Source organism: Leuresthes tenuis, unplaced genomic scaffold (assembly GCF_036924035.1).
Source record: "Leuresthes tenuis unplaced genomic scaffold, fLeuTen1.0.hap1 SCAF_5, whole genome shotgun sequence".
In the NCBI taxonomy this organism is placed as follows: domain Eukaryota; kingdom Metazoa; phylum Chordata; class Actinopteri; order Atheriniformes; family Atherinopsidae; genus Leuresthes; species Leuresthes tenuis.
Window position 1 is genome coordinate 25463166 of NW_027325359.1, and position 25887 is coordinate 25489052.

Here is a 25887-nt window from a genome sequence, read left to right on the forward strand (position 1 = left end):
GAAATTTTTACTTTCATGTTTTCTAGCAATTATTGATGGACATTCACACCTTCTTGCAGCTGAACACCTCCTCTCCCACTTATGATCATGCGCGGTTTGATATTAGAAATTTTTACTTTCATGTTTTCTAGCAATTATTGATGGACATTCAGACCTTCTTTGCAGCTGAACACCTCCGCTCCCGCTTTTGATCATACATTGTCGGGCATTCATAACTTGTCTTACCAGATTTTTACAAACTTTAGTCGAACATTCACACCTTCTTGCAGCTGAACACCTCCGCTCCCGCTTTTGATGGTGTAAAGTCGGGCTTTCGAGCCTTTTCTTACCCGGTTTTTAGAAATTATGGTTGGATATTCAGACCTTGCAGCCGAACACCTCCGCTCCCTCTTTTGATCATACATTGTCGGGCATTCGCACCTTGTCTTACCCGCTTTTTACAAACTATAGTCAGACATTCACACGTTGCAGCTGAACCACCTCCGCTCCCTGTTTTGATCATGTATGGAGTGGCAATACTACCTTTTCTTACCCATTTGTGAGTAATTATGGCTGGACATTCACACCTACTTGCAGTCGAACAGCTCTGCTCCTGCTTTTGATTTTGTTTGGTTGGATATTCGAACCTTTTCTTAACTGCTTTTTACAAACTTTGGTCGGACGTTCACACCTTCTTGCAACCGAACACCTCCGCTTCCGCTTTTGATGGTATATATTCGGGAATTCGAACATTATCTTACCCGTTTTTTACAAACCATGGTCGGACTTTCACACCTTCTTGTAGCCGAACAACTCCACTCCCGCTATTGATTGTGTACAGTCGTGTAGTTTAACCTTTTCTTACCCGCTTTTTACCAACTATGGTCGGACATTCACACCGTCTACATCGGAACACCTCCGCTTCCGCTTTTGATGGTGTATAGTCGGGCATTCGAACCTTTTCTTACCCGCTTTTTACAAACTATGGTCGGACATTCAAACCTTCTTGTAGCCGAAAAGCTCCGTTCCCTCTTTTGATCATACATTGTCGGGCATTTGCACCTTTTCTTACCCGCTTTTTACAAACCATGGTCGGACTGTCACACCTTCTTGTAGCCGAACACATCTGCTCCCGCTATTGATTGTGTACAGTCGGGTTTTTTTAACCTTTTCTTACCCGCTTTTTACCAACTCTGGTCGGACATTCACACCTTCTTACAGCGGAACACCTCCGCTCCCTCTTTTGATGGTGTATGTTCGGGCATTCGAACCTTTTCTTACCCGCTTTTTACAAACTATGCTCGGACATTCAAACCTTCTTATAGCCGAACACATCCACTCCTGCTTTTGATGATGTGTGGTTGGGCATTCGAACCCACTTCTTGCCCGCTTTTCATTAATTATGGGTGGACATTCACACCTTGTCGCAGCCAAACACCTCCGCTCCCTGTTTTGATCACGTATGGTTGGACATTCGCACCTTTTCTCACCCGCTTTTTGCAAACTATGGTCAGCAATTCACAGCTTCCTCTCCACCATACTTGTATGGTGGGATATTCACACCCACTTGCATCCGAAGACCTCCGCCCCCACTTTTGTTGATATTTAGTCGGTCATTCGCACCTTACCCGCTTTTGGCAAACTATGGCCTTCTTGCAGCCAAACACCTCTGATCTCGCTTTTGATGATGTAAGGTTGGGCATTCAGACCTTGCTTCCCCTGCTTTTCACCAAATATAGTCGGACATTCACACCTTCTTGCAGCCGAACACTTCCGCTCCACCTTTTAGTGTTCTATCACACCTTTTTTTCACCGCATTTTATAGATTATGGTTGGAAATTCTCAACCACTCTCATCCGAAGACCTCTCCTCCCGCTTTTGTTAATATATTTGAACTTTAGTCGGACATTCACACCTTCTTGCAGCTGAACCACCTCCGCTCCCTGTTTTGATCATGTATGGTCTGGCAATACTACTTTTTCTTACCCGTTTGTGAGTAATTATGGCTGGACATTCACACCTACTTTCAGCAGAACACCACCTCTCTCGCTTTTGATGATGTATGGACCGGCATTCTTACCTTTTCTAACACATTTTTCAGCAATTATGGTCGGAGATTCACACCTACTCACAGACAAACAACTCCGCTCCCGCATTTGATGGTGTATAGTCGGGCATTCTCACCCTTTCTCATCAGCTTTTTGCAAATTATGATCTGACATTAACACCTGCTTTTGATGATGTATGGTTGGGTATTCGCACCTTTTTTTTACCCATTTTTCAGCAATTATGGGTGGACATTCACACCTTCTTGCAGCTGAACACCTCCTCTCCCACTTATGATCATGTGCGGTTTGATTTTCGAAATTTTTACTTTATTTTTTTCTAGCAATTATTGATGGACATTCAGACCTTCTTGCAGCTGAACACCTCCGCTCCCGCTTTTGATCATACATTGTCGGGCATTCGCACCTTGTCTTACCAGATTTTTACAAACTTTAGTCGAACATTCACACCTTCTTGCAGCTGAACACCTCCGCTCCCTCTTTTGATTATACATTGTCGGGCATTCGCACCTTGTCTTACCCGCTTTTTACAAACTATAGTCAGACATTCACACGTTGCAGCTGAACCACCTCCGCTCCCTGTTTTGATCATGTATGGTCTGGCAATACTACCTTTTCTTACCCGTTTGTGAGTAATTATGGCTGGACATTCACACCTACTTTCAGCAGAACACCACCACTCTCGCTTTTGATGATGTATGGACCGGCATTCTTACCTTTTCTAACACATTTTTCAGCAATTATGGTCGCAGATTCACACCTACTCACAGACAAACAACTCCGCTCCCGCATTTGATGGTGTATAGTCGGGCATTCTCACCCTTTCTCATCAGCTTTTTGCAAATTATGATCTGACATCCACACCTACTTGCAGTCGAAGAGTTCTGCTCCCGCTTTTGATTATGTTTGGTTGGATATTCGAACCTTTTCTTAACTGCTTTTTATAAACTTTTGTTGGACGTTCACACCTTCTTGTAGCCGAACACATCCACAGCTGCTTTTGATGATGTATGGTTGGGCATTCGCACCTTTTTTTTACCCATTTTTCAGGAATTATGGGTGGATATTCACACCTTCTTGCAGCTGAACACCTCCTCTCCCACTTATGATCATGTGTGGTTTGATTTTAGAAATTTTTACTTTCATGTTTTCTAGCAATTATTGATGGACATTCAGACCTGCTTGCAGATGAACACCTCCGCTCCCGCTTTTGATCATACATTGTCGGACATTCATACCTTGTCTTACCAGATTTTTACAAACTTTAGTCGAACATTCACACCTTCTTGCAGCTGAACACCTCCGCTCCCGCTTTTGATGGTGTAAAGTCGGGCTTTCGAGCCTTTTCTTACCCGGTTTTTAGAAATTATGGTTGGATATTCAGACCTTGCAGCCGAACACCTCCGCTCCCACTTTTGATCATACATTGTCGGGCATTCGCACCTTGTCTTACCCGCTTTTTACAAACTATAGTCAGACATTCACACGTTGCAGCTGAACCACCTCCGCTCCCTGTTTTGATCATGTATGGAGTGGCAATACTACCTTTTCTTACCCGTTTGTGAGTAATTATGGCTGGACATTCACACCTACTTGCAGTCGAACAGCTCTGCTCCTGCTTTTGATTTTGTTTGGTTGGATATTCGAACCTTTTCTTAACTGCTTTTTACAAACTTTGGTCGGACGTTCACACCTTCTTGCAACCGAACACCTCCGCTTCCGCTTTTGATGGTATATATTCGGGAATTCGAACCTTTTCTTACCCGTTTTTTACAAACCATGGTCGGACTTTCACACCTTCTTGTAGCCGAACAACTCCACTCCCGCTATTGATTGTGTACAGTCGTGTAGTTTAACCTTTTCTTACCCGCTTTTTAACAACTATGGTCGGACATTCACACCGTCTACAGCGGAACACCTCCGCTTCCGCTTTTGATGGTGTATAGTCGGGCATTCGAACCTTTTCTTACCCGCTTTTTACAAACTATGGTCGGACATTCAAACCTTCTTGTAGCCGAAAAGCTCCGCTCCCTCTTTTGATCATACATTGTCGGGCATTTGCACCTTTTCTTACCCGCTTTTTACAAACCATGGTCGGACTGTCACACCTTCTTGTAGCCGAACACATATGCTCCCGCTATTGATTGTGTACAGTCGGGTTTTTTAACCTTTTCTTACCCGCTTTTTACCAACTCTGGTCGGACATTCACACCTTCTTACAGCGGAACACCTCCGCTCCCTCTTTTGATGGTGTATGTTCGGGCATTCGAACCTTTTCTTACCCGCTTTTTACAAATTATGCTCGGACATTCAAACCTTTTTATAGCCGAACACATCCACTCCTGCTTTTGATGATGAGTGGTTGGGCATTCGAACCTACTTCTTGCCCGCTTTTCATTAATTATGGGTGGACATTCACACCTTGTCGCAGCCAAACACCTCCGCTCCCTGTTTTGATGGTGTATGGTTGGACATTCGCACCTTTTCTCACCCGCTTTTTGCAAACTATGGTCAGCAATTCACAGCTTCCTCTCCACCATACTTGTATGGTGGGATATTCACACCCACTTGCATCCGAAGACCTCCGCCCCCACTTTTGTTGATATTTAGTCGGTCATTCGCACCTTACCCGCTTTTGGCAAACTATGGCCTTCTTGCAGCCAAACACCTCTGATCTCACTTTTGATGATGTAAGGTTGGGCATTCAGACCTTGCTTCACCTGCTTTTCACCAAATATAGTCGGACATTCACACCTTCTTGCAGCCGAACACTTCCGCTCCACCTTTTAGTGTTCTATCACACCTTTTTTTCACCGCATTTTATAGATTATGGTTGGAAATTCTCAACCAATCTATCCGAAGACCTCTCCTCCCGCTTTTGTTAATATATTTGAACTTTAGTCAGACATTCACACCTTCTTGCAGCTGAACCACCTCCGCTCCCTGTTTTGATCATGTATGGTCTGGCAATACTACTTTTTTTTACCCGTTTGTTAGTAATTATGGCTGGACATTCACACCTACTTTCAGCAGAACACCACCTATCTCGCTTTTGATGATGTATGGACCGGCATTCTTACCTTTTCTAACACATTTTTCAGCAATTATGGTCGGAGATTCACACCTACTCACAGACAAACAACTCCGCTCCCGCATTTGATGGTGTATAGTCGGGCATTCTCACCCTTTCTCATCAGCTTTTTGCAAATTATGATCTGACATTAACACCTGCTTTTGATGATGTATGGTTGGGTATTCGCACCTTTTTTTTTACCCATTTTTAAGGAATTATGGGTGGACATTCACACCTTCTTGCAGCTGAACACCTCCTCTCCCACTTATGATCATGTGCGGTTTGATTTTCGAAATTTTTACTTTAATTTTTTCTAGCAATTATTGATGGACATTCAGACCTTCTTGCAGCTGAACATCTCCGCTCCCGCTTTTGATCATACATTGTCGGACATTCATACCTTGTCTTACCAGATTTTTACAAACTTTAGTCGAACATTCACACCTTCTTGCAGCTGAACACCTCCGCTCCCGCTTTTGATGGTGTAAAGTCGGGCTTTTGAGCCTTTTCTTACCCGGGTTTTAGAAATTATGGTTGGACATTCAGACCTTGCAGCCGAACACCTCCGCTCCCTCTTTTGATTATACATTGTCGGGCATTCGCACCTTGTCTTACCCGCTTTTTACAAACTATAGTCAGACATTCACACGTTGCAGCTGAACACCTCCGCTCCCGCTTTTGATGGTGTAAAGTCGGGCTTTTGAGCCTTTTCTTACCCGGTTTTTAGAAATTATGGTTGGACATTCAGACCTTGCAGCCGAACACCTCCGCTCCCTCTTTTGATTATACATTGTCGGGCATTCGCACCTTGTCTTACCCGCTTTTTACAAACTATAGTCAGACATTCACACGTTGCAGCTGAACCACCTCCGCTCCCTGTTTTGATCATGTATGGTCTGGCAATACTACCTTTTCTTACCCGTTTGTGAGTAATTATGGCTGGACATTCACACCTACTTTCAGCAGAACACCACCTCTCTCGCTTTTGATGATGTATGGACCGGCATTCTTACCTTTTCTAACACATTTTTCAGCAATTATGGTCGCAGATTCACACCTACTCACAGACAAACAACTCCGCTACCGCATTTGATGGTGTATAGTCGGGCATTCTCACCCTTTCTCATCAGCTTTTTGCAAATCATGATCTGACATTCACACCTACTTGCAGTCGAAAAGCTCTGCTCCCGCTTTTGATTATGTTTGGTTGGATATTCGAACCTTTTCTTAACTGCTTTTTACAAACTTTGTTCGGAGGTTCACGTCTTCTTGAAGCCGAACACCTCCGCTTCCGCTTTTGATGGTGTACAGTCGGGCATTTTAACCTTTTCTTACCCGCTTTTTACCAACTATGGTCGGACATTCACACCTTCTTGCAGCTGAACACCTCCGCTCCCGCTTTTGATGGTGTATAGTCGGGCTTTCGAGCCTTTTCTTCCCCGGTTTTTACAAATTATGGTTGGACATTCAGACCTTGCAGCCGAAAACCTCCGCTCCCTCTTTTGATCATACATTGTTGGGCATTCGCACCTTGTCTTACGCGCTTTTTACAAACTTTAGTCAGAAATTCACACCTTGCAGCTGAACCACCTCCGCTCCCTGTTTTGATCATGTATTGTCTGGCAATACTACCATTTCTTACCCGTTTGTGAGTAATCTTCTAAAAGGTCATACCTGTCATTTTTTCCATTGAAACCATAAATATTTAAGAGGTCTTGCCCCATAAAATTCAAGTGTGCTAAAAGTGCCCGTCCGTCTCGCACCAGAACATGCGGATTTTTAATTAGAATGGCCACACCATCATTTTTAATTTGATTTGAGCCACTCCATATCGATAAATTGGGCCACATTTCCTCCCAATGTCTATGGTTTTTCAAAAAAGGTAGTCCACATTCTTGTATTAAAAACACATCTGATTTTATGGAGTCTAAGAAGGATATAATACTCTGGGCTCTTGTCTTTGATTTCACACTTCTCACATTTAGTGTTGAGAAGGTGAGAACCATTAAAAGGATAAAGGAAAGTAGGTATGTCATTTTCGTTTTTCTAAGTTATCAAAACAAATTACACACTCAGGTTATTTCTTGGGAAACTAGCTCTCCTTTTCGGACTCTCGTGTTGGCCTCTGATGCAATGTTGCATTTAACTTTGAGTCCCTGGGGGTTGATTGCAGAGCTAAAGGGAATCAGAGGACAACTCAGATGCCGTCCTCCTCGGCTGTTGACCTTCGGGGAGGTGAGTACCTTCACTAGACTCACCTGTCTGCTCTTCCTCCTCATTTAGCTTAGCTCCACCCTCTGCCTGTGAATTCTCACAGACTTCAGCACTGAGTGGTGAGGCCTCTACAGGCCCCTCTCCTTTTTGCTCCTCACTTCCAATCCAAGCTTTTAGCGGGAAGTTTGAATTTATTGGGTCAACCTCTTCACTTTGTTCACCAACTGCCACCTCTGGTCCTTCTCTTTGTTGGCTTGACTGTGGCTTTACCGTCTTTAATTTGTTGGCAAAAGATTTAGGGCAATCTCAGAAGAGGTGATTTAATTCTCCACAGAGATTACATTTCCTGCCATTTGGACACTCTCCAAAAGTGTCCCCAATTTCTCTGCACTTCCCACATATCACCTTGGTACAAGCCTCAACCAGGTGCCCATGCTCACCACACTTGCGGCAGAGCTTGGGCTCACTGCTAACTTTGCACTCCCGCACGCTCCAGCGAGCACCATTCAAGCAACAACTTTGCACTCCAGCTTCAAACATCGGCACAGTCGCAACAAGTAAGGCAACTCTACTCAGAGAAGTCACTCTGCACAGTAACAAGATTTCTTTTGCACAGACAGAAAGGGCTTCACCCGCAAAGGTAAAGCCTGCCAAAAATAGCAACAACTCATTAGTGCTGCTCTCCACGGAAGTCTTTAGTAAAAGGCGAAAGACTTGTACATTATGAAGAGAAACCAGAGTACGATTATCTGTCACTGCGGGAGCAGGGCATCAGGCTAGTTGGCATAGCCACCTTCCCCATGGTGAGCTTTGCTTGGTTGAGACGCTTGCTCCCCCTCCTTGCTCCTCGGCTGACCAAGTAGGAAAAATCGGGCCCTATTCGATGGCTGCCTTGTCTTTTACTCTGTGCAAAAGACAAGGCAGCCACAAACACCACGGGAACACCGTATTGAGGCTTTGTTCTGACCGCTCATTCAGTGTCGCGTTTCTTTCAAGCAATTCTCTCGGTTAGCCCGCACTCGGCTCGCCCCCAGAGCTGTGTTAAAGTCTACTTCGCATTCACTCTCTTTTCTCAGCAGACTAAAAGAAAGTTTCATCTTGGGCTCCCTGAAACTTCCATCCTGCACCACTGTTTGCTTTTTCACAAGAGCAGAGAAGAGCGCACCGTTCCCAGCAGCACTGCAGTACCGGGTCGATGCTTGGAGTGAACGGAGCAAGCTCCTTTTTCAACTCCTATTGCTAAAAATCCATTTAATATGTAGTCCTCGTACAAAGGCCATATCAGATATTAAACTGATAAGAACAGGTACTACACTTGATCTTAGCCAAAAGGCCGAGAAGCGATAACTGTCCACTGGTTCACGTCCGAGGGCCCTTCCTGGCACAATGCACACTTGTAGCGGTGTTCTTTTTATGGCCATAGGTGGCCAGAGTGTCACTTTGCACCTCCGCCCACCCGCTGCACTGAGCACTCTTCAGCCCTTTTAAATGGTATAACTTTGCACTCCCGCACGCTCCAGCAAGCACCATCCAAGCAACAACGTTGCACTCCAGCTTCAAACATCGGCACAGTCGCAACAAGTAAGGCGACTCTACTCAGAGAAGTCACTCTGCACAGTAACAAGATTTCTTTTGCACAGACGGAAAGGGCTTCACCCGCAAAGGTAAAGCCTGCCAAAAATAGAAACAACTCATTAGTGCTGCTTTCCACGGAAGTCTTTAGTAAAAGGCGAAAGACTTGTACGTTATGAAGAGAAACCAGAGTACGATTATCCGTCACTGCGGGAGCAGGGCATCAGGCTAGTTGGCATAGCCACCTTCCCCATGGTGAGCTTTGCTTGGTTGAGACGCTTGCTCCCCCTCCATGCTCCTCGGCTGACCAAGTAGGAAAAATCGGGCCCTATTCGATGGCTGCCTTGTCTTTTACTCTGTGCAAAAGACAAGGCAGCCACAAACACCACGGGAACACTGTATTGAGGCTTTGTTCTGACCGCTCATTCAGTGTCGCGTTTCTTTCAAGCAATTCTCTCGGTTAGCCCGCACTCGGCTCGCCCCCAGAGCTGTGTTAAAGTCTACTTCGCATTCACTCTCTTTTCTCAGCAGACTAAAAGAAAGTTTCATCTTGGGCTCCCTGAAACTTCCATCCTGCACCACTGTTTGCTTTTTCACAAGAGCAGAGAAGAGCGCACCGTTCCCAGCGGCACTGCAGTACCGGGTCGATGCTTGGAGTGAACGGAGCAAGCTCCTTTTTCAACTCCTATTGCTAAAAATCAATTTAATATGTAGTCCTCGTACAAAGGCCATATCAGATATTAAACTGATAAGAACAGGTACTACACTTGATCTTAGCCAAAAGGCCGAGAAGTGATAACTGTCCACTGGTTCACGTCCGAGGGCCCTTCCTGGCACAATGCACACTTGTAGCGGTGTTCTTTTTATGGCCATAGGTGGCCAGAGTGTCACTTTGCACCTCCGCCCACCCGCTGCACTGAGCACTCTTCAGCCCTTTTAAATGGTATAACTTTGCACTCCCGCACGCTCCAGCAAGCACCATCCAAGCAACAACGTTGCACTCCAGCTTCAAACATCGGCACAGTCGCAACAAGTAAGGCGACTCTACTCAGAGAAGTCACTCTGCACAGTAACAAGATTTCTTTTGCACAGACGGAAAGGGCTTCACCCGCAAAGGTAAAGCCTGCCAAAAATAGAAACAACTCATTAGTGCTGCTTTCCACGGAAGTCTTTAGTAAAAGGCGAAAGACTTGTACGTTATGAAGAGAAACCAGAGTACGATTATCCGTCACTGCGGGAGCAGGGCATCAGGCTAGTTGGCATAGCCACCTTCCCCATGGTGAGCTTTGCTTGGTTGAGACGCTTGCTCCCCCTCCATGCTCCTCGGCTGACCAAGTAGGAAAAATCGGGCCCTATTCGATGGCTGCCTTGTCTTTTACTCTGTGCAAAAGACAAGGCAGCCACAAACACCACGGGAACACTGTATTGAGGCTTTGTTCTGACCGCTCATTCAGTGTCGCGTTTCTTTCAAGTAATTCTCCCGGTTAGCCCGCACTCGGCTTGCCCCCAGAGCTGTGTTAAAGTCTACTTCGCATTCACTCTCTTTTCTCAGCAGACTAAAAGAAAGTTTCATCTTGGGCTCCCTGAAACTTCCATCCTGCACCACTGTTTGCTTTTTCACAAGAGCAGAGAAGAGCGCACCGTTCCCAGCGGCACTGCAGTACCGGGTCGATGCTTGGAGTGAACGGAGCAAGCTCCTTTTTCAACTCCTATTGCTAAAAATCAATTTAATATGTAGTCCTCGTACAAAGGCCATATCAGATATTAAACTGATAAGAACAGGTGCTACACTTGATCTTAGCCAAAAGGCCGAGAAGTGATATCTGTCCACTGGTTCACGTCCAAGGGCCCTTCCTGGCACAATGCGCACTTGTAGCGGTGTTCTTTTTATGGCCATAGGTGGCCAGAGTGTCACTTTGCACCTCCGCTGCACTGAGCACTCTTCAGCCCTTTTAAATGGTATAACTTTGCACTCCCGCACGCTCCAGCAAGCACCATCCAAGCAACAACGTTGCACTCCAGCTTCAAACATCGGCACAGTTGCAACAAGTAAGGCGACTCTACTCAGAGAAGTCACTCTGCACAGTAACAAGATTTCTTTTGCACAGACGGAAAGGGCTTCACCCGCAAAGGTAAAGCCTGCCAAAAATAGAAACAACTCATTAGTGCTGCTTTCCACGGAAGTCTTTAGTAAAAGGCGAAAGACTTGTACGTTATGAAGAGAAACCAGAGTACGATTATCCATCACTGCGGGAGCAGGGCATCAGGCTAGTTGGCATAGCCACCTTCCCCATGGTGAGCTTTGCTTGGTTGAGACGCTTGCTCCCCCCCTTGCTCCTCGGCTGACCAAGTAGGAACAATCGGGCCCTATTCGATGGCTGCCTTGTCTTTTACTCTGTGCAAAAGACAAGGCAGCAACAAAAACACCACGGGAAAACCGTATTGAGGCTTTGTTCTGACCGCTCATTCGGTGTCGCGTTTCTTTCAAGCAATTCTCCCGGTTAGCCCACACTCGGCTCGCTCCTAGAGCCGTGTTAAAGTCTACTTCGCATTCATTCTTGTTTCTCAGCAGACTCTTGGGATTTTATCTATAAAATGAATTCCTTCACTCAAACTATGTTAAAACTGCTTTGTCCTTCATATTTACCATGTCTAGAAAGATTTAAACAAAAAAAACAACGTTGTACTTTGCAGTAAAAGACAGAGCAAATCTAAAGTTTCATGAATCCGAGAATAAGCTTACTTTCATGAGTTCTTCACGATTTGGGATTTTGCTATAAAATGAATTCCTTCACTCAAACTAAATCGCTAATCTGTTACATGTAAGGCAGATGTCAAATTCACCGAAATAGGATCTAAGGGTATTCGGCCAATCGAGCTGTAGCAGCTTCGGTAAAAGAGTATAAGTTGAAGAGTTTGTGAATAAAGGTGTGCGCACACATAGTGAGCTGTAGGAAAATAGGCAGGGAGCAATGCCGGCTGGGGTATATGTTCTTGTATGTTGTCTGACTGTTTGATTTGAATGTGTTGTGTAAGTGTCCCGTTGAATGTTACATGTTTGGGCTTTGACACGCTTCACTGTGGTTGTTAACTGTGTGGTGTGTCCTGAAATGTTATATGTTTGGGCTGTGTGACATGCTTAATGCTTGTCAGTAGCTACCCACTTATTCATATATAGCAACTGACAACATAAGAAGTCCGGACATACTTTGATAGTAGTTGTAGAAGTATCCTTATTGATAATAGATAAACTAATTCATAGTGATAGAACAGTAGATGAACAGGTGCCTGCACATGTCTCACGAAAATAAAATGGGTGTATGATTGCTGACGGCAGAGCAATACTGCCAAACTTATGAGTTCTTGTGGCAAACTTGATTCAGTGTCTTGACGTGTATACGCTGTTTCGCTGACTTGATTGTCACAAGAAACAAAGTGTGTTTGATAAGATCCGACCATTTTATTACGGGAGGATCAGTATCAGTATTCGGCTGCAAGTAGGTGTGAATGTCCAACCATAATTTGTAAAAAGCGGGTAAGAAAAGGTTCTCATGCCCGACTATACATTAACAAAAGCGGGAGGAGAGGTCTTCGGATGAGAGTGGGTGAGAATTTCCAACCATAATCTATAAAATGCGGTGAAGAAAAAGGTGTGAATGCTACATAGAACACTCAAAAGTGGAGCGGAAGTGTTCGGCTGCAAGAAGGTGTGAATGTCCGACTATATTTGGTGAAAAGTAGGTGAAGCAAGGTCTGAATGCCCAACCTTACATCATCAAAAGCGAGATCAGGTGTTTGGCTGCAAGAAGGCCATAGTTTGCCAAAAGCGGGTAAGGTGCGAATGACCGACTAAATATCAACAAAAGTGGGGGCGGAGGTCTTCGGATGCAAGTGGGTGTGAATATCCCACCATACAAGTATGGTGGAGAGGAAGCTGTGAATGGCCGACCATAGTAAAAAGCGGGTGAGAAAAGGTGCGAATGTCCACCATTATACACCATCAAAACAGGGAGCGGAGGTGTTTGGCTGCGACAAGGTGTGAATGTCCACCCATAATTAATGAAAAGCGGGCAACAAGTAGGTTTGAATGCCCAACCATACATCATCAAAATAAGGAGCGGAGGTGTTCCGTTGTAAGAAGTTATGAATGTCCGACCATAGTTGGTAAAAAGCGGGTAAGAAAAGGTTAAAATACCCGACTGTACACAATCAATAGCGGGAGCGGAGTTGTTCGGCTACTAAAAGGTGTGAAAGTCCGACCAAGTTTTGTAAAAAGCGGGTAAGAAAAGGTTCGAATGCCCGACAATTTATGATCAAAAGAGGGAGCGGAGTTGTTCAGCTGCAAGAAGGTCTGAATGTCCATCAATAATTGCTAGAAAAAATTGAAAGTAAAAATTTTGAAAATCAAACCGCACATGATCATAAGTGGGAGAGGAGGTGTTCAGCTGCAAGAAGGTGTGAATGTCCACCCATAATTACTGAAAAATGGGTAAAAAAAAGGTGCGAATACCCAAACATACATCATCAAAAGCAGCTGTGGATGTGTTCGGCTACAAGAAGGTTTGAACGTCCAACCAAAGTTTGTAAAAAGCAGTTAAGAAAAGTTTCGAATATCCAACCAAACATAATCAAAAGCGGGAGCAGAACTGTTCGACTGCAAGTAAGTGTGAATGTCAGATCATAATTTGCAAAACAACAACTATACACCATCAAATGCGGGAGCGGAGTTGTTCGTCTGTTAGTAGGTGTGAATCTCCGACCATAATTGCTGAAAAATGTGTTAGAAAAGGTAAGAATGCCGGTCCATACATCATCAAAAGCGAGAGAGGTGGTGTTCTGCTGAAAGTAGGTGTGAATGTCCAGCCATAATTACTCACAAACAGGTAAGAAAATGTAGTATTGCCAGATCATACATGATCAAAACAGGGAGCGGAGGTGGTTCAGCTGCAAGAAGGTGTGAATGTCCGACTAAAGTTCAAATATATTCACAAAAGCGGGAGGAGAGGTCTTGGGATGAGAGTGGTTGAGAATTTCCAACCATAATCCATAAAATGCGGTGAAAAAAAGGTGTGATAGAACACTAAAAGGTGGAGCAGACGTGTTCCGCTGTAAGAAGGTGTGAATGTCCGACCATAGTTTGTAAAAAGCGGGTAAGAAAAGGTTAAAATACCCGACTGTACACCACCAATAGCGGGAGCAGGGTTGTTCGGGTACAAGAAGGTGTGAAAGTCCACCCATGGTTTGTAAAAAGCGGGTAACAAAAGGTTCGAATGCCCGAATATATACTATCAAAAGCGGAAGCGGAGGTGTTCGGCTGCAAGTAGGTGTGAATGTCCAGCCATAATTACTCACAACCGGGTAAGAAAAGGTAGTATTGCCAGACCATACATAATCAAAACAGGGAGCAGAGGTGGTTCAGCTGCAACGTGTGAATGTCTGACTATAGTTTGCAAAAAGCGGGTAAGACAAGGTGCGAATAACCGACAATGTATGATCAAAAGAGGGAGCGGAGGTGTTCGGCTGCGAGGTCTGAATGTCCAACCATAATTTCTAAAAACCAGGTAAGAAAAGGCTCGAAAGCCCGACTATACACCATCAAAAGCGGAAGCGGAGGTGTTCGGCTTCAAGAAGACGTGCACCTCCGAACAAAGTTTGTAAAAAGCAGTTAAGAAAAGGTTCGAATATCCAACCAAACATAATCAAAAGCGGGAGCAGAGCTGTTCGACTGCAAGTAGGTGTGAATGTCAGATCATAATTTGCAAAAAGCTGATGAGAAAGGGTGAGAATGCCCGACTATACACCATCAAATGCGGTAGCGGAGTTGTTCGGCTTTGAGTAGGTGTGAATGTCCAGCCAAAATTACTCACAAACGGGTAAGAAAAGGTAGTATTGCCAGACCATACATGATCAAAACAGGGAGCGGAGGTGGTTCAGCTGCAAGAAGGTCTGAATGTCCGACTAAAGTTTGTAAAAAGCGCGTAAGACAAGGTGCGAATGCCAGACAATGTATGATCAAAAGAGGGAGCGGAGGTGTTAGGTTGCAAGAAGGTCTGAATGTCCAACCATAATTTGTAAAAACCGGGAAGAAAAGGCTCGAAAGCCCTACTATACACCATCAAAAGCGCGAGCAGAGGGGTTCAGCTGCAAGAAGGTCTGAATGTCCATCAATAATTTCTTTAAAACATGAAAGAAAATTTTCGAATATCAAACCGCACATGATCATAAGCGGGAGAGGATGTTTTCAGCTGCAAGACGGTGTGAATGTCCACCCATAATTCCTGAAAAATGGGTAAAAAAAGGTGCGAATGCCCAACCATACATTATCAAAAGCAGCTGTGAATATCAGATCATAATTTGCAAAAAGCTGATGAGAAAGAGTGAGAATGCCCGACTATACACCATCAAATGCGGGAGCGGAGTTGTTTGTCTGTGAGTAGGTGGGAATGTCCGACCATAATTGCTGAAAAATGTGTTAGAAAAGGTAAGAATGCCGGTCCATACATCATCAAAAGCGAGAGAGGTGGTGTTCTGCTGAAAGTAGGTGTGAATGTCCAGCCATAATTACTCACAAACGGGTAAGAAAAGGTAGTATTGCCAGACCATACATAATAAAAACAGGGAGCGGAGGTGATTCAGCTGCAAGAAGGTCTGAATGTCCGAGCATAGTTTGTAAAAAGCGGGTAAGAAAAGGTTTGAATGCCCGAAAATACACCATCAAAAGAGGGAGCGGACGTGTTCCGCTGTAAGAAGGTGTGAATGTCCGACCAGAGCTGGTAAAAAGCGGGTAAGAAAAGGTTAAAAAACCCAACTGTACACAATCGATAGCGGGAGCAGATGTGTTCGGCTACAAGAAGTTGTGACAGTCCGACCATGGTTTTATAAAAAGCGGGTAAGAAAGGGTGCGAATGCCCGACAATGTATGATCAAAAGAGGCAGCGGAGGCTTTCGGCTACAAGAAGGTTTGAATGTCCGACCATAGTTTGTAAAAAGCGGGTAAGAAAAGGTTCGAATGCCCGACTATACACCATCAAAAGCGGAAGCGGAGGTGTTCCGCTGTAAGACGGTGTGAATGTCCGACCATAGTTGGTAAAAAGCGGGTAAGAAAAGGTTAAACTACCCGACTGTACACAATAAATAGCGGGAGTGGAGTTGTTCGGCTGCAAGAAGGTGTGAACGTCCGACCAAAGTTTGTAAAAAGCAGTTAAGAAAAGGTTCGAATATCCAACCAAACAAAATCAAAAGCGGGAGCAGAGCTGTTCGACTGCAAGTAGGTGTGAATGTCCAGCCATAATTACTCACAACCGGGTAAGAAAAGGTAGTATTGCCAGACCATACATAATCAAAACAGGGAGCAGAGGTGGTTCAGCTGCAACGTGTGAATGTCTGACTATAGTTTGTAAAAAGCGGGTAAGACAAGGTGCGAATAACCGACAATGTATGATCAAAAGAGGGAGCGGAGGTGTTCGGCTGCGAGGTCTGAATGTCCAACCATAATTTCTAAAAACCAGGTAAGAAAAGGCTCGAAAGCCCGACTATACACCATCAAAAGCGGAAGCGGAGGTGTTCGGCTTCAAGAAGACGTGTACCTCCGAACAAAGTTTGTAAAAAGCAGTGAAGAAAAGGTTCGAATATCAAACCAAACATAATCAAAAGCGGGAGCAGAGCTGTTCGACTGCAAGTAGGTGTGAATGTCAGATCATAATTTGCAAAAAGCTGATGAGAAAGGGTGAGAATGCCCGACTATACACCATCAAATGCGGTAGCGGAGTTGTTCGGCTTTGAGTAGGTGTGAATGTCCAGCCAAAATTACTCACAAACGGGTAAGAAAAGGTAGTATTGCCAGACCATACATGATCAAAACAGGGAGCGGAGGTGGTTCAGCTGCAAGAAGGTCTGAATGTCCGACTAAAGTTTGTAAAAAGCGCGTAAGACAAGGTGCGAATGCCAGACAATGTATGATCAAAAGAGGGAGCGGAGGTGTTAGGTTGCAAGAAGGTCTGAATGTCCAACCATAATTTGTAAAAACCGGGAAGAAAAGGCTCGAAAGCCCTACTATACACCATCAAAAGCGCGAGCAGAGGGGTTCAGCTGCAAGAAGGTCTGAATGTCCATCAATAATTTCTTTAAAACATGAAAGAAAATTTTCGAATATCAAACCGCACATGATCATAAGCGGGAGAGGATGTTTTCAGCTGCAAGACGGTGTGAATGTCCACCCATAATTCCTGAAAAATGGGTAAAAAAAGGTGCGAATGCCCAACCATACATTATCAAAAGCAGCTGTGAATATCAGATCATAATTTGCAAAAAGCTGATGAGAAAGAGTGAGAATGCCCGACTATACACCATCAAATGCGGGAGCGGAGGTGTTCGGCTCTGAGTAGGTGGGAATGTCCGACCATAATTGCTGAAAAATGTGTTAGAAAAGGTAAGAATGCCGGTCCATACATCATCAAAAGCGAGAGAGGTGGTGTTCTGCTGAAAGTAGGTGTGAATGTCCAGCCATAATTACTCACAAACGGGTAAGAAAAGGTAGTATTGCCAGACCATACATGATCAAAACAGGGAGCGGAGGTGGTTCAGCTGCAAGAAGGTGTGAATGTCCGACTAAAGTTCAAATATATTAACAAAAGCGGGAGGAGAGGTCTTCGGATGACAATGGTTGAGAATTTCCAACCATAATCTATAAAATGCGGTGAAAAAAAGGTGTTATAGAACACTAAAAGGTGGAGCGGAAGTGTTCGGCTGCAAGAAGGTGTGAATGTCCGACTATATTTGGTGAAAAGCAGGGGAAGCAAGGTCTGAATGCCCAACCTTACATCATCAAAAGCGAGATCAGAGGTGTTTGGCTGCAAGAAGGCCATAGTTTGCCAAAAGCGGGTAAGGTGCGAATGACCGACTAAATATCAACAAAAGTGGGGGCGGAGGTCTTCGGATGCAAGTGGGTGTGAATCTTCCACCATACAAGTATGGTGGAGAGGAAGCTGTGAATTGCTGACCATAGTTTGCAAAAAGCGGTTGAGAAAAGGTGCGAATGTCCAACCATACATGATCAAAACAGGGAGCGGAGGTGTTTGGCTGCGACAAGGTGTGAATGTCCACCCATAATTAATGAAAAGCGGGCAAGAAGTAGGTTCGAATGCCCAACCACACATCATCAAAAGCAGGAGTGGATGTGTTCGGCTACAAGAAGGTTTGAATGTCCGAGCATAGTTTGTAAAAAGCGGGTAAGAAAAGGTTCGAATGCCCAAACATACACCATCAAAAGAGGGAGCGGACGTGTTCCGCTTTAAGAAGGTGTGAATGTCCGACCAGAGTTGGTAAGAAGCGGGTAAGAAAACGTTAAAAAACCTGACTGTACACAATCAATAGTGGGAGCGGATGTGTTCAGCTACAAGAAGGTGTGACAGTCCGACCATGGTTTGTAAAAAGTGGGTAAGAAAAGTTGCAAATGCCCGACAATGTATGATCAAAAGAGGGAGCGGAGCTTTTCGGCTACAAGAAGGATTGAATGTCCGACCATAGTTTGTAAAAAGCGGGTAAGAAAAGGTTCGAATGCCCGACTATACACCATCAAAAGCGGAAGCGGAGGTGTTCCGCTGTAAGACGGTGTGAATGTCCAACCATAGTTGGTAAAAAGCGGGTAAGAAAAGGTTAAACTACCCGACTGTACACAATCAATAGCGTGAGTGGAGTTGTTCGGCTACAAGAAGGTGTGAAAGTCCGACCATGGTTTGTAAAAAGCGGGTAAGAAAAGGTTCGAATTCCCGAATATATACCATCAAAAGCGGAAGCGGAGGTGTTCGGTTGCAAGAAGGTTTGAACGTCCGACCAAAGTTTGTAAAAAGCAGTTAAGAAAAGCGTCGAATATCCAACCAAACAAAATCAAAAGCGGGAGCAGAGCTGTTCGACTGCAAGTAGGTGTGAATGTCCAGCCATAATTACTCACAAATGGGTAAGAAAAGCTAGTATTGCCAGACCATACATGATCAAAACAGGGAGCGGAGGTGGTTCAGCTGCAACGTGTGAATGTCTGACTATAGTTTGTAAAAAGCGGGTAAGACAAGGTGCGAATGCCCAACAATGTATGATCAAAAGAGGGAGCGGAGGTGTTCGGCTACAAGAAGGTGTGAAAGTCCGACCATGGTTTGTAAAAAGCAGGTAAGAAAAGGCTCGAATGCCCGAACATACACCATCAAAAGAGGGAGCGGACGTGTTCCGCTGTAAGAAGGTGTGAATGTCCGACCATAGTTGGTAAAAAGCGGGTAAGAAAAGGTTAAAATACCCGACTGTACACAATCAATAGCGGGAGCAGAGTTGTTCGGCTACAAGAAGGTGTGAAAGTCCACCCATGGTATGTAAAAAGCGGGTAACAAAAGGTTCGAATGCCCAAATATGTACCATCAAAAGCGGAAGCAGAGGTGTTCGACTGCAAGTAGGTGTGAATATCAGATCATATGCAAAAAGTTGATGAGAAAGGGTGAGAATGCCTGACTAAACACCATCAAATGCGGGAGCGGAAGTGTTTGGCTGTGAGTAGGTGTGAATGTCCGACCATAATTGCTGAAAAATGTGTTAGAAAAGGTAAGAATGCTGGACCATACATCATCAAAAGCGGGAGAGGTGGTGTTCGGCTGCAAGAAGGTGTGAAAGTCCGACCATGGTTTGTAAAAAGCGGGTAAGAAAAGGTTTGAATGCCCGAATATACACCATCAAAAGTGGAAGCGGAATTGTTCGGCTGCAAGAAGGTGTGAACGTCCGACCAGTTTGTAAAAAGCAGTGAAAAGCGAGAAAAAGCTTTTCGTTAGTTTTGCATGATTTGGGATTTTGCTTATAAAATGCATTCCTTCACTCAAACTATGTTAAAACTGATTTGTCCTTCATATTTACCTTGTCTAGAAAGATTTAAACAAAAAAAAAACACAACGTACTTTGCAGTAAAAGAAAGAGCAAATCTAAGATCTAAAAGTTTCAGGAATCCGAGTATAAGCTTGCTTTCATGAGTTCTTCACGATTTCGGATTTTGCTACAAAATGAATTGCTTTGCTCAAACCAAGTTAAACCTGCTTTGTCCTTCCATATTTATCAATGTCGAGATAGATTTAAACAAAACAAAGAAAACACGTTGTACTTTGCAATATAACAAATAGCAACACTGAAGGATCAGGAATCCGAGAATAAGCTTTTCATGTGTTGTGCATGTTTTGAGATTTTGTTTTAAAATGAATTCCTTCACTCAAACTATGTTAAAACTGCGTTGACATTGATAAATATGAAGACAAAGCAATTTTAACTTGGTTTGAGCAAAGCAATTCATTTTATAGCAAAATCCCAAATCATGCAGAACGTATGAAAAGAAGCTTATTCTCGGATTCCTGTTCCTTCAGTGTCTCTCTTTCTTCTACTGCAATATACAATGTTGTTCTTTGTTGAAGTCGATCTAGACATTGATAAATATGAAGGACAAAGAAGTTTTCACTTGGTTTGAGTGAAGGAATTCATTTTATACATAAAATCCCAAATCATGCAGAACGTATGAAAGTAAGCTTATTCTCGGATTCCTGTTCCTTCAGTGTTGCTCTTTCTTCTACTGCAATATACAATGTTGTTCTTTGTTGAAGTCGATCTAGACATCGATAAATATGAAGGTAAAAGCAGTTTTAACATAGTTTGAGTGAAGGAATTCATTTTATAGCAAAATCCCAAATCATGCAGAACGTATGAAAATAAGCTTATTCTCGGATTCCTGATCCTTCAGTGTCTCTCTTTCTTCTACTGCAAAATCTAATGTTGTTCTTTGTTGAAGTCGATCTAGACATTGATAAATATGAAGGTAAAAGCCGTTTTACCATAGTTTGATTGAAGGAATGCATTTTATAAGCAAAATCCCAAATCATGCAGAACTCATGAAAAGCTTTTTCTCGGATTTCTGAACCTGAACTTTCTTTTACTGCAAAATACTACGTTGTTTTTTGTTCAAATCTATCTAGACATTTATAAATACCAGCCGAACATCTCTGCTGCCGCTTTTGATAATTTATGGTTTGGTATTCTTACCTTTTCTTACCCGTTTGTGAGTAATTATGGCTGGATATTCACACCTTCTTGCAGCCGAACACCACCTCTCCCGCTTTTGATGATGTATGGGCTGGCATTCTTACCTTTTCTAACACATTTTTCAGCAACTAGGGTGGGACATTCACACCTACTCACAGACAAACACCTCCGCTCTCGCATTTGATGGTGTATAGTAGGGCATTCTCACCCTTTCTCATCAGCTTTTTGCAAATTATGATCTGACATTCACACCTACTGCTTTTTACAAACTATGGTCAGACATTCACACCGTCTTACAGTGCAACACCTCCGCTCCCGCTTTTGATGGTGTATAGTCGGGCATTCAAACCTTTCTTACCCGCTTTTTACAAACTTTGGTCGGACATTCAGACCTTCTTGTAGCCGAAAACCTCCGCTCCCTCTTTTGATCATACATTGTCGGGCATTCGCACCTTTTCTTACCCGCTTTTTACAAACCATGGTGAGACTTTCACACCTTCTTGTAGCCGAACACATCCGCTCCCGCTATTGATTGTGTACAGTCGGATATTTGAACCTTTTCTTACCTTCTTTTTACCAACTATGGTTGGGCATTCACACCTACTTACAGCGGAACACGTCCGGTCTGTCTTTTGATGGTGTATGTTCGGGCATTCGAAGCTTTTCTTACCCGCTTTTTACAAACTATGCTCGGACATTCAAATCTTCTTGTAGCCGAACACATCCACTCCTGCTTTTGATGATGTATGGTTGGGCATTGGAACCTACTTGTTGCCCGCTATTCATTAATTATGGGTGGACATTAAAACCTTGTCGCAGCCAAACACGTCCGCTCCCTGTTTTGATCATGTATGGTTGGACATTCGCACCTTTTCTCACCCGCTTTTTGCAAACAATGGTCAGCAATTCATAGCTTCCTCTCCACCATACTTGTATGGTGGAATATTCACACCCACTTGCATCCGAAGACCTCCGCCCCCACTTTTGTTGATATTTAGTCGGTCATTCGCACCTTACCCGCTTTTGGCAAACTATGGCCTTCTTGCAGCCAAACACCTCTGATCTCGCTTTTGATGATGTAAGGTTGGGCATTCAGACCTTGCTTCACATGCTTTTCACCAAATATAGTCGGACATTCACACCTTCTTGCAGCCGAACACTTCCGCTCCACCTTTTAGTGTTCTATAACACCTTTTTTTCACCGCATTTTATAGATTATGGTTGGAAATTCTCAAACACTCTCATCCGAAGACTTCTCCTCTCGCTTTTGTTAATATATTTGAACTTTAGTCGGACATTCACACCTCCGCTCCCTGTTTTGATCATGTATGGTCTGGCAATACTACATTTTCTTACCCGTTTGTGAGTAATTATGGCTGGACATTCACACCTACTTTCAGCAGAACACCACTTCTCTCGCTTTTGATGATGTATGGACCGGCATTCTTACCTTTTCTAACACATTTTTCAGCAATTATGGTCGGAGATTCACACCTACTCACAGACGAACAACTCCGCTCCCGCATTTGATGGTGTATAGTTGGGCATTCTCACCCTTTCTCATCAGCTTTTTGCAAATTATGATCTGACATCCCTCCCTCCTGAGCTGTCACCTTATCGTGGTGGGGGAGTTTGCGTGCCCCAATGAGTCCGGGAGCTATGTTGCTCGGGGCTTTAAGCCCCTGGTAGGGTCACCCAAGGCAAGCAGATCCTAGATGAGGGACCAGACAAAGAACAGCTCAAAAGACCCCTTATGATGAACAAAAAATTTGGACCTCGTGATCCCTTGCCCGGATATGGGACACCGGGGCCTCCCCCCGGAGCCAGGCCCGGGGGTGGGGCCCGGCAGCGGGCGCCTGGTGGCCGGGTCTGTGCCCATGGGGCTCGGTCGGGCATAGCCCGAAATGATGACGTGGGTCCCCCTTCCGACGGGCTCACCACCCGTGGGAGGGGCCAAGGGGGTCGGGTGCGATGTGAGCTGGGTAGCGGCCGAAGGCAGAGGCCTTGGCGGTCTGATCCTCGGCTACTGAAGCTAGCTCTTGGGACGTGGAATGTCACCTCTCTGTTGGGGAAGGAGCCGGAGCTGGTGCGCGAGGCTGAGCGGTTCCGGCTAGATATAGTCGGACTCACCTCGACGCACGGCTTGGGCTCCGGAACCAGTCCTCTTGAGAGGGGTTGGACTCTCTTCCACTCTGGAGTTGCCCGTGGTGAGAGGCGCAGAGCAGGTGTGGGCATACTTATTGCCCCCCGGCTGTGTGCCAGTACATTGGGGTTTACCCCAGTGAACGAGAGGGTAGCCTCCCTCCGCCTTCGGGTGGGGGGACGAGTCCTGACTGTTGTTTGTGCCTATGCGCCAAACAGCAGTTCAGAGTACCCACCCTTTTTGGAGTCTCTGGGGGAGGCACTGGAGAATGCTCCTACCGGAGACTCCCTCGTTCTGCTGGGGGACTTCAATGCTCACGTGGGCAATGACAGTGAGACCTGGAGGGGTGTGATTGGGAGGAACGGCCCCCCCGATCTGAACCAGAGTGGTGTTATGTTGTTGGACTTCTGTGCTGGTCATGGACTGTCCATAACGAACACCATGTTCAGACATAAGGGTGTCCATATGTGCACTTGGCACCAGGACACCCTTGGCCGCAGTTCGATGATCGACTTTGTGGTTGTATCAGCGGACTTGCGGCCGTATGTCCTGGACACTCGGGTGAAGAGAGGGGCGGAGCTGTCAACTGATCACCACCTGGTGGTGAGTTGGCTCCGCTGGTGGGGGAGGATGCCGATCAGACCTGGCAGGCCCAAACGTATTGTGAGGGTCTGCTGGGAGCGTTTGTCAGAATCCCCCGTCAGAAGGAGCTTTAACTCCCACCTCCGGCAGAGCTTCAACCATATCCCGGGGGAGGTGGGGGACATTGAGTCCGAATGGGCCATGTTCCGTGACTCCATTGCCGAGGCAGCTGATCGGAGTTGTGGCCGTAAGGTGGTCGGTGCCTGTCGTGGCGGCAACCCTCGAACCTGCTGGTGGACACCAGTGGTGAGGGAAGCCGTCAAGCTGAAGAAGGAGTCCTATCGGGCCTTTTTGGCCAGTGGGACCCTGGAAGCAGCTGATAGGTACCGACAGGCCAGACGGGCTGCGGCTTCGGCGGTTGCTGAGAAAAAAACTCGGGCCTGGGAGGAGTTCGGTGAGACCATGGAGAACGATTTCCGGACGGCCTCGAAGAGATTCTGGTCCACCATCCGGCGTCTCAGGGGGGGGAAGCGGCTCACAGTCAACACTGTTTACAGTGGGGACGGGGCTTTGCTGACCTCAACTAGGGATGTTGTGAGTCGGTGGGGGGAGTACTTCGAGGAACTCCTCAATCCTACCAACACGTGCTCGGAAGAGGCAGAGTCGGAGAGCTCGGAGACGGGGCCTCCCATTTCTGGGGCTGAGGTTGCCGAGGTGGTCAAAAAGCTCCTCGGTGGCAAGGCCCCGGGGGTGGATGAGGTCCGTCCTGAGTTTCTCAAGGCTCTGGATGTTGTAGGGCTGTCTTGGCTGACACGCCTCTGCAGCATCGCGTGGACATCGGGGACAGTGCCTCTGGACTGGCAGATTGGGGTGGTGGTCCCCCTCTTTAAAAAGGGGGACCGGAGGGTGTGTTCCAACTATAGGGGTATCACACTCCTCAGCCTCCCTGGTAAGGTCTATTCGGGGGTATTGGAGAGGAGGATCCGTCGGATAATCGAGCCTCGGATTCAGGAGATGCAGTGTGGCTTTCGTCCTGGCCGTGGAACAGTGGACCAGCTCTATACCCTCGGCAGGATCCTGGAGGGTGCATGGGAGTTCGCCCAACCAGTCTACATGTGTTTTGTGGACTTGGAGAAAGCGTTCGACCGTGTCCCTCGTGGAGTCCTGTGGGGGGTGCTCCGGGAATATGGAGTGCCGGACCCCTTGATAGGGTCCGTTCGGTCTCTGTATGACCGGTGCCAGAGTTTGGTCCGCATTGCCGGCAGTAAGTCGGATACGTTTCCGGTGAGAGTTGGACTCCGTCAGGGCTGCCCTTTGTCACCGATTCTGTTCCTAACTTTTATGGACAGAATTTCTAGGCGCAGCCAGGGCGTTGAGGGTGTCCGATTTGGCGACCTCAGAATCGGGTCTCTGCTTTTTGCAGATGATGTGGTTCTGTTAGCGTCGTCAGGCCGTGACCTTCAGCTCTCACTGGAGCGATTCGCAGCCGAGTGTGAAGCGGCTGGGATGAGAATCAGCACCTCCAAATCCGAGACTATGGTTCTCAGCCGGAAAAGGGTGGAATGCTCTCTCCGGGTCGGGAATGAGATCCTTCCCCAAGTGGAGGAGTTCAAGTATCTCGGGGTCTTGTTCACGAGTGAGGGACGAATGGAGCGGGAGATTGACGGGCGGATCGGTGCGGCGTCTGCAGTGTTGCGGGCTCTGCACCGACCCGTCGTTGTGAAGAGGGAGCTGAGCCAGAAGGCGAAGCTCTCTACTTACTGGTCAATCTACGTTCCCATCCTCACCTATGGTCACGAGTTGTGGGTAGTGACCGAAAGAACAAGATCGCGAATACAAGCGGCCGAAATGGGTTTCCTCCGCAGGGTGTCTGGGCTCTCCCTTAGAGATAGGGTGAGAAGCTCAGTCATCCGGGAGGGGCTAGGAGTAGAACCGCTGCTCCTCCGCATTGAGAGGAGTCAGATGAGGTGGCTCGGGCATCTGGTTAGGATGCCCCCTGGGCGCCTCCCTGGGGAGGTGTTCCGGGCACGTCCCACTGGGAGGAGACCCCGGGGAAGACCCAGGACACGCTGGAGAGACTATGTCTCTCGGCTGGCCTGGGAACGCCTCGGGGTCCCCCCGGAAGAGCTGGAGGAAGTGGCCGGGGACAGAGACGTCTGGGTTTCTCTGCTCAAGCTGCTGCCCCCGCGACCCGACCCCCG

The 25887-nt window shown here is 46.0% G+C and overlaps 7 non-coding genes across 7 annotated transcripts; all 7 read right to left on the reverse strand.

Moving 5' to 3' along the window:
* Window positions 1-7961: 7961 nt before the first annotated feature.
* On the reverse strand, window positions 7962-8075 carry LOC140308326 (U5 spliceosomal RNA). The gene has a single exon (XR_011916283.1). It is a non-coding gene; the product is annotated as a U5 spliceosomal RNA (small nuclear RNA).
* A 411-nt stretch (window positions 8076-8486) lies between these two features.
* On the reverse strand, window positions 8487-8677 carry LOC140307947 (U2 spliceosomal RNA). The gene has a single exon (XR_011915965.1). It is a non-coding gene; the product is annotated as a U2 spliceosomal RNA (small nuclear RNA).
* A 308-nt stretch (window positions 8678-8985) lies between these two features.
* LOC140308218 (U5 spliceosomal RNA) lies at window positions 8986-9099 on the reverse strand. The gene has a single exon (XR_011916185.1). It is a non-coding gene; the product is annotated as a U5 spliceosomal RNA (small nuclear RNA).
* Window positions 9100-9510: 411 nt separating this feature from the next.
* LOC140307853 (U2 spliceosomal RNA) lies at window positions 9511-9701 on the reverse strand. The gene has a single exon (XR_011915881.1). It is a non-coding gene; the product is annotated as a U2 spliceosomal RNA (small nuclear RNA).
* Window positions 9702-10009: 308 nt separating this feature from the next.
* LOC140308219 (U5 spliceosomal RNA) lies at window positions 10010-10123 on the reverse strand. Its single transcript, XR_011916186.1, has one exon. It is a non-coding gene; the product is annotated as a U5 spliceosomal RNA (small nuclear RNA).
* Window positions 10124-10534: 411 nt separating this feature from the next.
* Window positions 10535-10725, reverse strand: LOC140307980 (U2 spliceosomal RNA). Its single transcript, XR_011915996.1, has one exon. It is a non-coding gene; the product is annotated as a U2 spliceosomal RNA (small nuclear RNA).
* A 300-nt stretch (window positions 10726-11025) lies between these two features.
* On the reverse strand, window positions 11026-11139 carry LOC140308220 (U5 spliceosomal RNA). The gene has a single exon (XR_011916187.1). It is a non-coding gene; the product is annotated as a U5 spliceosomal RNA (small nuclear RNA).
* Between the last annotated feature and the right edge of the window lie 14748 nt (window positions 11140-25887).